The sequence below is a fragment of the Hipposideros armiger genome, unplaced genomic scaffold, assembly GCF_001890085.2.
Source record: "Hipposideros armiger isolate ML-2016 unplaced genomic scaffold, ASM189008v1 scaffold_483, whole genome shotgun sequence".
NCBI lineage: Eukaryota > Metazoa > Chordata > Mammalia > Chiroptera > Hipposideridae > Hipposideros > Hipposideros armiger.
Window position 1 is genome coordinate 1,040,532 of NW_017731833.1, and position 12,074 is coordinate 1,052,605.

Sequence of the window (12,074 nt, forward strand, 5' to 3'; positions counted from 1 at the left end):
TCTGCACGTCTGTGTCCAGATTTCTTCTTCTTCTTCTTCTAACACCACCAGTCATAATAGATTGGAACCCATCCTATGGCCCCATTTTAACTTAATCACCTCTTTAAAGATCCTATAACCAAATACAATCACATCTGAGGTGCTGGGCATGAGGACATAGCCACGTGAGTTTCTGAGGGGACACGGTTCAGCCCATTGCATTCTTAAATACCCCACTCACTTGCTAACTCTTCTTTGCCTTTTAACCCCCCTTACTAATTGCCTTTTTTATGATTCTGATCTACCTTGTATTCTAGTCAACAATATTGGCACCTATTTCTCCCATTCACTCACTCATTCATTCATTCACTCATTCACTCATTCGTTCGGTATCTGCTGGGCACAAACCCAGTGTCAGGCATTGTGCTAAGGCAGGTGTTAGGGGAGCGGGCACTTGCCCGCAGGCACTGTCTGTGGCAGTGTGTGCCGACTCCACAATCTCCAAAACGTGTTTTGTGTGGGACAACCAGGTAGCGAGGCCAGGACGATGTTTTTTTTCTGCAGAGGCTCTCTATGGAACCCCAGGGAAGGCACCCCCACAGTGAGGTTGTCCGTTTGAGGGCATGTGTGTTGGGCGGGGAAGGTGGGGGGCCCTGGCTGAGGTGCCAGCCCAGCCCTGGTCTGACTTTTCTTTCTTAGAATTTAAAAAGGCTTCCTTAGGCTCTGCTGGGGGCCATTTTTATTCAAATCAGACCCCATCAGAATGGAGAGCACATCAGTCACTCAGAGGTGAGCTCTAACTAGTCTGTGCTTCTCACTTCTCACCATCACCGTGCAAGACCTGGACTTTTTTCTCAAAAGGACCATTTGGTGAGCAGAAAGTACAAAACCTGTGAAATATGGTGGAAATTGGCGTGCAGACAGACAGGCAAGCCCTGGAACCTCCAGGGGTGGCTCTTAGGACCCAGCAGAGCACGTCCCAGCCCACATCTACTGAAGACACTACCTTTTGCCAGGAGTCTCTTATTAAATATTTTTGCTTGTGATCTGTAAGCGTCCACAGCAGAAGTCTTCTAATCAGAGGAGCACAGCTTCCTGTGATAAAACAGGACCCATGTGGACACACAGTTTCATCACCCATCTGATGTCTGGATCTCCACTCTGCCCATCTCTGCTGTACCGTCTCCAGCAGCAGAATACTCACCTGGTCCAGTCGATCCTTGTCCCGGCGTCTTGGAAATTTCCTCCGTAGTGAAGTGTTCTTCCAGAAGCTTCCATATTTTGCTTCTAGAACCTCTTTGGACCCTTTGGTGCATATATCTTAATGGTTCCAAAATTCATTCATTGACGATTGTTCTATATTGGTGCATCACCTACTTTGTCATCAACTTAATATTTTCCTTTCAGTTAACTTTTTTTCTTTCTTTTTTTTTTCTTTTTTAGCTGAGCCATCCTGCCACCTGTTGGCAGCTCAGCAGCAGCTCAGCTCGGGCCGGGCATCGAACTGCTGTTGCTCAGAGCTCACACTCTTGAGCGAGCTCTTAACCAACTGAGCCACTCGGCTGGCCCCTCAGTTAACTTGTTTTTAACTTAAATACTTTAATATTGTCCTAAGCAAAATTATCTGTGGCTGCACGGATGTGAAGGGTGAGTATTATTTTTTACAACACATATAAAATAAACACACGGCCCAGCTAAAACTGTCTGTGTGCCGCCAGGGAAGCACATCATCCACCTGCACTCTAAGTAACAGCGCTTTCTCTCATTTAATTAAATGAAATAAGTTGGGGGACATTTGTCGAGCAGTGAACATGTGCCAGACACACAGTAGGTGCTTTATATGTTATCTCAATGAAGACGGCAGTGCTCTCAGTTGCCGTCTGAGCTCAGTGTTATTTTTATACGTGTTTTACAGATTCAAGAAGTGGAAGCTCAGAGAGGGGGAGGCTTGCCTAAAGTTACACAATTAATGACGGAAAGGTCAGGACTTGAATTTGTGTCTTCTGGGTTCAAATGGCAAGCTTTGCGCCCTGGGCTACCGCATGACCAGAAAGAAGGTGCTTGCAGCGGCCTGGTGCCTTTACTGTGGGTCTCAGCCAGGGTGGAGGATGCTGTCTTTGTGTCTTTGTGTCGAGACAGCTTTCCGTTGATGAGAACACGTGTTCCTTCTCCAGCAAGTGCTCTGAAAAGCTGCCCTTAGATATTCAGTTGACAGACAGAAATGTGACAGGTGTGTCTTGGGCACGACTCCTTCCTTTTNGGCCCTCCTTTCATTTCACGAGTGACAACACCCAAATGAAAAGGGTTCAGTAACCCCCGGCTGCCCACAGAATGTAAGCAGTGGCGTCACGGGCTGAATCGAGAGCCTTGGGTGTGAAAGTTGTGCTCCTTTCTGCCGGCCCATATCTGCAATATATTTTACCCATGTCTGCATGGTCAGGGGTTGGGGGTTCTTAATGCTACATTTCAGGGCCTTTATTTCTTTTATTTCAGAGATAATCTAGAAGAAGCATTTACTAACCTTTTAAAAACTGATCAGGTTTTTAACCTTTAAGGTTTATTTACTTGCTGGGAGTAAGGTATTTATTCAAAGTGATTTTCTCATAGTGTGGATAGACGGCGATACTCAAATAAAAAGGTGGGGTTTTTTTCCCCCAAGCACATAGTTCCTTGGTAATATACAAGGTGTAAAAATCAACTCACACTGTTGAGAAAAATCATTATGCCCTTTCCAGGTGCAGGAAAATGTCACTGGCGTGGGCTGTTCCTCTGTGAAGCAAACAAAAGCACGGAGCCTCGAGGCTCTGCCCCCTCTTTCATGATGGTGACAGCTGGCCTCCGCTGCCTTCCAGCTGTGTGCCAGGCATCACGCTAAACACTTCCCTTACACGCTTTCATTTCATCCTCTCAGCAGCCCTCTGAGGCCAGACCCCTGGGAGCCTCATCCAATGGAGGAGAGACGCTAGGTAACTGCACCCCGTAAAGACAGGTTGAGGTCCTCACTATTTGTGTCTCAACCTGTGACCTTATTTGGAAATAGGGTCTTTCCAGAGGTGATGAAGTTATCACGAGGTCATTAGTGTGGGCTCTAATCCAATAGGGCTGGTGTCCTTAAGAAAAGGGGCAGTTTGGACACAGAGGGAGACACACAGAAAGAAAGCAGCCATGTGACGGGAGTGATGCTTGCATAATACAGGTCACAGAGCAGAAGGAGTGCAGCAGAGAATCCAAGCTGGAAGAGACCAGGCCAGGAGGGCTTCTCCCGAGACCCAGAGGGAGAGCGGGGCTCTGCTGACACCCTGATCACAGACTTCCAGACTCCAGAGCTGCCAGACAATAGATTTCTGTTGTTTCAGCCGCCCGGTGTTTGGAGCATTGTTACGGTAGTCGTGGGCGACGAATACAGTAGATTTTCAAGGTCAAAGTGACAGCCAGTGATGCAGCTGACATTTGGACACAGGCAGCTATGAAGAGCTCAGTGAATGTCACCTGCTCTTATTATTTATAACCCTGTTAGCAGTGATATTTAGCATTGTTATTATTAGTCATAAGATTTAGGGCGATTGTTGTCTCCTTCCCCCTAAGCCTGTGCTAGTCTCCATTTACTATGCTGCAGCTGGGAGTTTTACCTGTCACAGATTCAAAAACCTATTAATCTCACTGAAAACTGAATACGAAATCGGTTCTCCAGACTTGAGCAGCTTGCCAGGTTCAGACACCAGACAGTCCCCGCTTGCAGGGAATGTGCCCTTCCCAGCCTCACGTCTCTGGGACTTGGTGAGAGAACATTTGTGAAAAGATCGCTATGTTTAGCCCGTGTTCAGGACACCCACCTAAACCCAAAGCCCACCCCCCTGAGCCATGGGGCGAGCGGGAGGCTGCAGTCCTGCGTTTGATGAGGACTCACCTGAAGAGAATCGTTGCAGCTCTGCTCTGCTCTGACGTCGAGCATCCGAACCTGCATCCACAGAAACGTAATTCAGCCCCTTAATTTTCTAGACCTGGGATAATTGGTTCCATAGAGACACAAGGACTGGTGCTCTCAACACGGTGTCAGACACTCTGCTTACCAGTAATCAGAGGGTCAGCTCCCCTGAAGTTAGAAAAGTGTGTGTGTGTGTGTGTGTGTGTGTGTGTGTGTGTGTGAAGGGTTGTGGGGGTGGGCAGAGAATCATTTCTGCATTCTTTATCATAATGCAGGTGATTTTTTTTCTGAAGGTGAAGTGAATTCAGTAGAACCAGACCCAAATTTGTCACCCCCTCCCTGCTCTGTGCCTCAGCTGACATCCCGTGCAGTTTGCCACACTGTAAAGCATGCTGGAATTTAGGGGAAAATAAAGCCAGCCATCTTTTCTAGTTTCACAAATGGGTCCCACCCCCCCACACCACCTCTGGGGGGAACTGCAAACAGCTGGGTGAGCGCAGAGCTGGCCGTGTGGAGAAAGCCACAGGCAGGACATTTGAAGATGTGGTTTCTAATTTAGGTTCCATCGCTGGCTCGCTTTGATTCTCTGGGAAGTCACGTGGTTCCCGTGACCTTGGTTGGGTTACTTGTGAAATCCGAGAAACACACAGCCCAGAGCTGCAGCTCCGAGCTGCAAGGAGGGTTACTGGGGTGGATGTGTAGGTACAGTGGCCTTCCAAAGTGAGGGGCACAATTCCGGATCCCTGGCTCTACGTGGAGGTTGTTTGCATGACATAATGCGTCCCATTCTTAGGGTAGCTGGGAGAGAGTATCATGGCTGATATTAGGCAGCAGTCCCTACCTCCTTTCTCACCTCGCCTCTTATCACCGCTTTGGAGTCAAAATGATTTCACAAATCTTCATTACATTGTCGGCACGCTAAGTGACTCCACCATTTCCAAGGGCGAAAGGGTCAGGGCCACGCAGTCATTAGCCACCAGCCACAATCGACTAGGATGTGGGCTCTGTCTCTCCAAGCTGTCAGTGCCCGCCCTGTATCCTGAACGCCAGCTCTGAACTGTGTGCCCTGCAGTTCGGCTGCTTGCATTTTGGATTATTTGGTTTCCAGCCTTCTTGCCGTGGCATTTGAGGATAGGTTGATTGCTCCATTACCTCAGAGTCCCACTCTGCCGTTTTCCCCTTGCTTGAGAAATTCGGATCCGAAAGAGCAGAGGTCACCATAGCCAAGGACAAGCCATAGATGGGGGGTCCGTGATGTAGCCCGGGGTTCCGGCATACAGCCCACCGCTCAGTGCTGCAGCAGTTCAGAGAAGGGAGAGCAAAGGGTTTACCTGCTCCTGCCGGCCAACGGCTAGAGCGATTGCTTTCCAAACCCTGCACTCTATTTCCACATGAATCTGGCAGCCTCAGTATGCCCCGTTCCCACCTCCACAAACCCTCAGTGGCTGTCCGGTCATACCAGCCAGCTTTCACTGCAAGCCCTTCCAAAGCTTAGTGGACTGAAAGGATAAGTCTGTTATTTCTTATAATTCTGTGCATCGGTTTTCTGGTCTGGGTGGGCTCTGTTGGGCCGGCATGTCTGGATGGCCCCATTCATACATCTGGCCCGGCTTGGGTCAAGTGCACCCATCTCTCATCCCCCCATAGACCCATCCTGGCTTCTTCACGTGTGCTCTCAGGGTTCCCGAGAGCAACAGGAGAGGGCGAGCCCCAATGCACAGGGGCTTCTCCAGACCTTGTCTGCGTCACTGCTGCTGATGGGCCGTTGGCCAGGCCCAGAGTCAGAGCAGGAGGCTGCGATTCTGGCAGGCTGTCATCACTGCAGCACCATTGAATGAGGTCCCATGTCACGGACATGGTTTTCATTCTGTCTGAAGGCCACCGATGNTCCAGCCAACCACTGTACCATTCAGGGTTCTCACGATGAAAACCGTTAATTCCTCTTTGTTCCTAGAAGGGTTTTTGGAATCTAAAAGTCTATTCAGAGCTCTGTGGGAATGAATTTTCATTTATTTATTATATTCATAAAACCTACTTGGTCCCATGTAGCCTCAGGAGGCACCAATATCATTTTAAAATATCCAGAATGAATAACCATTCAGAAATCCCTCAGAAACCTAAAATTGTCTAGTCTTCGCATCCTTCAAGAGGAAGCACAGGCAGGAAGGCAGGGTGGAAGGTTGGAAGACAGGGAATGAAAGTCAGATCAAGCTAACTGGCTGGTATGGTGGCTTCAGTGCCAAGTCTCCCTTCCCTCACGTCATAAAACGACCCGTGTCGCCAGGCAGTGTCTTTTGAACAGAGTGGCTGGTCATTAAATATTTGTCTTTGTTTGAAACTGTTGGAAGAAGAAACCTACAAACTGACTAATCATGACCACACCATTAACTATTATTTATACATGGTACTTTAGAGACTACAAGACAAATATCACACCATCACACCCTTGCGGCCGTTGTGACTTGTCAAATAAAATGTGACCAGAGATTGGGGTGGGATGGAGGGGCAGGCAGGGGAGAAGGGTGGCCCTTTGCTTATCACCACTACGTGTGTATCCCTTGATATCCGTCATGGTTCTCTTCCTATTGGTTGTTGACTTTTAAAGTTAAGAATTGGAGAAATGAATCAAAGCTGTGAACGGATCCCTTAGAAGAGGAAACACACAAATAACCAAAGCTCTGTCTGTACTTTCAGGAGGTTGATAGATGCCTTACAGGCCCGCCGTGGACCTGCCCTGGACAACCTGGCCTCTGAGTACCAAGCAGACCATGCAGCGCAGACGGCTAAGACAGGTAGGGTCTTCCTCTTTCATTTATCACAGGATGCCCAAGGCCTAGCACTTCCGGTGGCACATAGTAGGTGTTTGATAGACACCTATTTAATGAGTGAATGACAGGGAGACTTTGAATTTCTATAATGTGCCTTTCAACCACGCATCGCAACATGCTAACATCGTCATCCCATGATTGTTTAAGTCTGGTTTTAGTTTTGAGGCATGACAGCACAAACACTCAGTTTGTGTCAGTGTTTGTTTGTTTGTTTGTTTGTTTTCCTGCTGTGCCTCCCTGTGCTATTGCTAACCAAGTGAGTACTTACGGAAACAGCTGCTTCTCATTATCTGTGAGTGGCTTTGTGAACTTGAGCAAATTTTGTCATTGCCAACGTTAAGATGCTAACATAATCTCTTCTCCCCCAGTCCTTCTGGTATGTTGGAGAAAAGACGTGATATGATAGAAGTGTGAATTTTCCATAAATAGGAAAATTTCCCAGTTTTCCACACCATTCCAGCTGTTCATGGGTGTGGTTCCAGGGACAATCGGTGTGTTGGTCAGAGCAGGAGAGGGGTGACGTATGCTGTTAAACACTTAGTGAACAAGGTGTGGCCTGCCACATATGTGATGTTTTAGGGCGACATTTTATAATGGGATTTTCTCAGGCAGAGCTAGAAAAAAATAGATAAATTGGGAGGGCTGCTGGTCTGCCTGATACTTGATAACGCCCCGCCCCCACTTCCTCCTCCATCCCCGCATCCATCGCCGTCATCAACCCAAACTCATTAGTCCCAGTGTCCATATCAGGAAAGTGACGTTGACCCTTCTCTCGCCCAAGACCCTCTAAAGCCTTTTTGCAGCATCTGTGTTGCTGATTTGGACATTTAAACTTCTCTCCAACTTCAGGGAGGCTGTTTAAATGATTAAAACTGTTCTTAACATCCCAGCCAGCTCCTGGAAGTCACCACATCCATGGAGACACCCTCCTGCCTTCCTTCTTCCATCCTGTGATTAAAGACCTTTGTCCCGTTAGTAGCACAGACCTGGGGTTAGCCCCACGCTCTGCCAGTGGCCAGCTGTCAGCTCCTGGCTCTAACCTCCTAATGCCCAGTGTTCTTGCCTGTGAGCTGGGGCTCCGGGGACATCCTCAGAGTTACCGGAAGGCACAGGTAGGAAAACATCTGCACCACTGAGTGCCAGGCCTGCTCTGAGCTGTGCAGCCCTTAGCTGCCGCTGCTGCTGCCGTCATGGATGCAGGTGGCGTTTGCTGGGGGATGCTGCCATCCTGAGCATCGTCTGGCTCGAGCTGAGAGGGAGGGTGCGTCCTGCAGGGACTCCGGCTGGGTCTTCAGTCAGAGAGGGAAGCTCTGCTGTCTGCCCGCTCCCACGGCCTGGTGCTCCGAGACTTTCCTCAGGATGCTTCAGGCCTTTCTCCCTCTCTGGGTTGGGACAGACCAAAGCTTCATCAGGGGCTGAGTCTCCCAACATTCAAGGAGCGGATGAGCGAGTTGTTTATTAAACTGGGATTCACCAAGAGCGCCGGTGCTCGCGGCCTCCCCTCTGGTAGAGACCCCAGAACGGCAGCTCTGTGACAGGCTGCTTTGGGTCCCCACCGTCTGCCAGACCCAGTCTCTCTGTGCTGGTCGTCAGTCGAGTGCTTCTCTGGTGGACCGATGCTGCCTCAGAAACTTCTAACCAGTCTCCCCTTACCCATCCGACTAACCGGTACTCTCTACCCCTTGTGGAAAACGCATTGCCTGATGTCCGGTGCGGTTGTTCCCACCTGGTGGCCTCTCTCTTTTGAGCCTGGCTCTTCTGTGCCCATCAGGGTGGTTACGTACTTGCCAAGGGCCAGCTGTGTGGCTGCCCATATCTAGCAAGGCCAGTTTTCTGTGCTATGTCACTGCGTATTTCAAGTAAATGTTTTACAACTGATTTAGTACAAGTGCAAAAAGAGAGCTGTCGATTCAGTGAACGTTTTGGCAAGAGTTAGGAAGGTCGAGCCACTAAGAGTGCTGTTGAGTTAGACTGTGGGCGAGGAACTCTTCCAGCCTTGGGGACGCAGAGAACCATACAAGCCAGAGAGAGTCTGCACTGCGGCTGTTCCAAAGTGCTCGTCACGTCCTCACGCTGCCTCAGAGACAACAGGGCTGGGGAACCTAGTAGATGACACGCTGTTTGCGTCATTTACGCAAGAGGGACGGTGTGAACTCTGATCACTGGGCTGGTTTAAAGTCAACCACGACAAGAAGCCGAGGCTTACGTCAAAAGCTTAGAAATCGGTCCAATTTATGCGTTTTAAGTTATAGTATAAATTGAAGGTGTGTCTTCATCACTTTTGAGGATTTCCCAGTTCACCCAGTATTTTTTATTAATTGACCAACTACCTTTCGGGTCCCAGTGGGTGCCAGCAGAGGGCTTCTCCTGCCCACGGTACCCACCGTGATACCCGATGCATCTGCTATCCCAGCACAGGCTGTTTTGGGAACAGTCAGTGATGGTGGTGGGTCACGCAGGTAGGTTCAGCCTCTCACCTTGTCTCCTTCAAGCTCATACTGTGAAGCAGGCACTTAGAGCTGAGGGCGCATTCCATGGCCAAAAGCAGTGTGTGTGACTGTCTACCGATACTAGCCGATGCTTTATGGATAATTCTTCATCTACTGCTCTATCCGCTCTCCACATAGCCCCGGAGGTAGGAGTTATTATCACTGCTTTAGGTGGGNGGGCTACTTTGAAAGTGTGCTGGGTGCCACGTGGCGGTAGGAAGGTGGGGATGCCAGGACAGGTGAGGACAAGTTGCAGGAAATCGATGGGGGCTGTTTGCTCCCGTGGGAGTGAAGAAACCCCGTAAAGCCACCCAGATCCTCAGGCAGGGGGCGCGATGTCCTCCCACCCTGTCCTCTGTCGGCCCCGGGAGCGCTCCCTGCTCATGAAAGGGGTCCCAAACATCTCCCCAGAACAGTGATCTTTATCTTATCTTAGAAAAGGGGTCTCATGAGCAAAGAAATCTGGGAACACTTCATACCATATTTCTCTTCTTGTTGGCTCTAAATATTTGTTACTCATGAGAGGCTCTGAGAAAAGGTAACTGATAGCTTAGTTTAGCCCAGTGTTTCTCAAAATTGTTTGACCCTTGTCAGGAAAAGCTGAAAGGCTGTGAAACGGCCCAGAGAGATTCCTGGGTGTTCTTTAGGTGACACGAGGCCTTCCCTGCCCCGTCCTTTTGGATTTATAGGAGTGTTGGCCTTTTATTGTCTCTGACCAAGTTACTTTAAAGATCTGTGAGTTGCAGACAACCAATAGTGAAGCCCTTGTTCTCGGGAGTGCCAACTCACTTCTCCTGGTGGGGTCACCGAACATGTGCGCCAGCAGCTCTGTCAGCATCCCGGTTGCCTGGGTGGCCTGTTCTTTACATTCTTTTTTGTACTTGTTTTTTTGTTTGTTTGTTTTGTTTTTTTGTTTGTTGTTGGTTATTTTTTTTAACATTTTGTTGCTTCATTAATGAGCTAAATCAAAATCTTTGAGATACTTTAATTTTATATTTGTAGAAGAATCTTGATTTTTCTCTTTCATACCCAGAACGTCATTTTGTTTCCAGCCTGTTAGGAGTTTCGTCACTTCACATACCGGTGGCCCCCCAGTGCTGGCCGCTGACGCCTCTCTCTCTTCCAGCTTAGCACCATTAAGGCTGAGCCTCACTGTACCCAGCTACGTCTGGTCTCTGACTCCCCCTTCTGCAGTGTCTGTGGGCCAGCAAGCCTGGGGAAGATGTCATTAAACATGGCTTCTCCAGTGGCCCTTCCCAGAACATACTTTTTGTTTCCCCATCTTCACTTCTGGCATCATTTTCTACGTCCCCTGAGCTGCCATCTTCCAATCTTTACCAAATCCTTCCTACCTTCCCAGGCCCAACCCCCTCATCCATGCAGCCCTCCTTGGTTATTCCAGCCTGAATTACTTTCTTCCAGCTCTGAAGTGCTTCGATATTTAGTATCATTCCTATGCCCTTCTTTATATACATCCTGATGCTGTTTATGAAGATTTTAAAAATCTCGACAAATTCCAGAAGGAGCAGCATGATTCTTTACATTTTTTGGTGGAAGAATGCTGGTATATGGATTTTTTTCTTGCTATCTCAGTCAAAATGGGAATAGTAATGGTGTGTGTGTGTGTGTGTGTAAATGTGCACAAGTGATTTATCAAAAAAAGGCTCCCCGGGGAGACTGGTAAGAATGACAAGGAAACAGGGGAAGGGAGGAAGCCAGGCGCAGGTGAGCTCTCAGGCAAAGTCTGTCAGAGGCTACGTTCAGCCTGATCCCACAGGGACTTCTGGAGCATAAACTGTGCCTCAGATTTGTCCTCACCTGTGAGTCATGGACAAAGGGCCACCCAGGCACTTGCTGGTCATTTGTGCATGCAGAGTGGCCCGAGTCGCTGAGGGAAGTCCTCCAAAGGTGAGCTGTGGGTGCTGGGCATTAGACTCAGAATCACTCAGGAAAGGTATGCAAACATGCTGAACAGAAATCCGGTGGCACTCAGGTGGAGCAGCGGCATTGCCCGTGACCTTGCTTTATAAGAAAATTTTAAATATTGTGATTGAAAACACTACATAAAATAGACCACCTTAACCATTGATGAGTGTCCAGTTCAGTGGCCTTAGGTACATTCGCACTGTTTTGCTGCTGTCACCACTGACCATCCACAGAACTCTTTTCATCTTGTGAAACCGAAACTCAGTACTGACGAAACGGTAGCTCCATCCGTTGCCCTTTCACCAGCTCCTGCAACCACTGTCTGTATGAAGGTGGACGAGTCTGGGCGCCTCCTGTAAGTGGAATCTTATGGTAATTGCCCTTTTGGGGTGCTGTTGTGTTTGTAACCAACACCAACAACCCTTTTAAAAATGGTGCCCTGAAAGGATTGCATCCCAGCAGTGGCCTCTCCGCCCTCTCTTCTCTTACTGGGTGCTGGAGACCTCTCCCGCTCCTGCCAACAGTTACATAGTGCGTCAGGAATGGGCCCAGGAGGACCCTGACTTTCCATAGCTGTATGACATGTCATCCTGGTGACAGATCAAGTCACCGAGGTACCTCTTAAAATAGAGACTCCAACTTTCCTTCCGTAGGACTCAGGCTCCCCCGCGCTGGGCATCTGCGTCCTGTGCAACAGAACTTTTCCATGTGACTTTCGCGTCGCCGGAAAGCTTTTCAGAACCACCAATCGTGAACAGCGGTTTCCAGCCTTGTGTTTATGCCACTGAATCCTTCCTTGAAATGACATTTCTCACAGGACCCTATTCCCCAAAACAGCGCCAAGCAGAGCTGGTCCTGGGGACCAGGAAGAGCGCAGTCTCCGGATGTGGTCCCAGCTCACCCGCTCTGCTTCCTCAGACACACACG

General features: G+C 49.0%; 1 long non-coding RNA gene across 1 annotated transcript in view; it reads left to right on the forward strand.

Annotated features, from left to right (window-relative positions):
• LOC109395805 (uncharacterized) overlaps positions 1 to 12,074 on the forward strand; it is a 426,818-nt gene that overhangs the window by 376,405 nt on the left and 38,339 nt on the right. Inside the window, exon 4 of the long non-coding RNA XR_002126727.1 lies at positions 6,599 to 6,696. This is a non-coding gene — a long non-coding RNA (uncharacterized LOC109395805). The remainder of the gene's footprint in view (positions 1 to 6,598; positions 6,697 to 12,074) is intronic.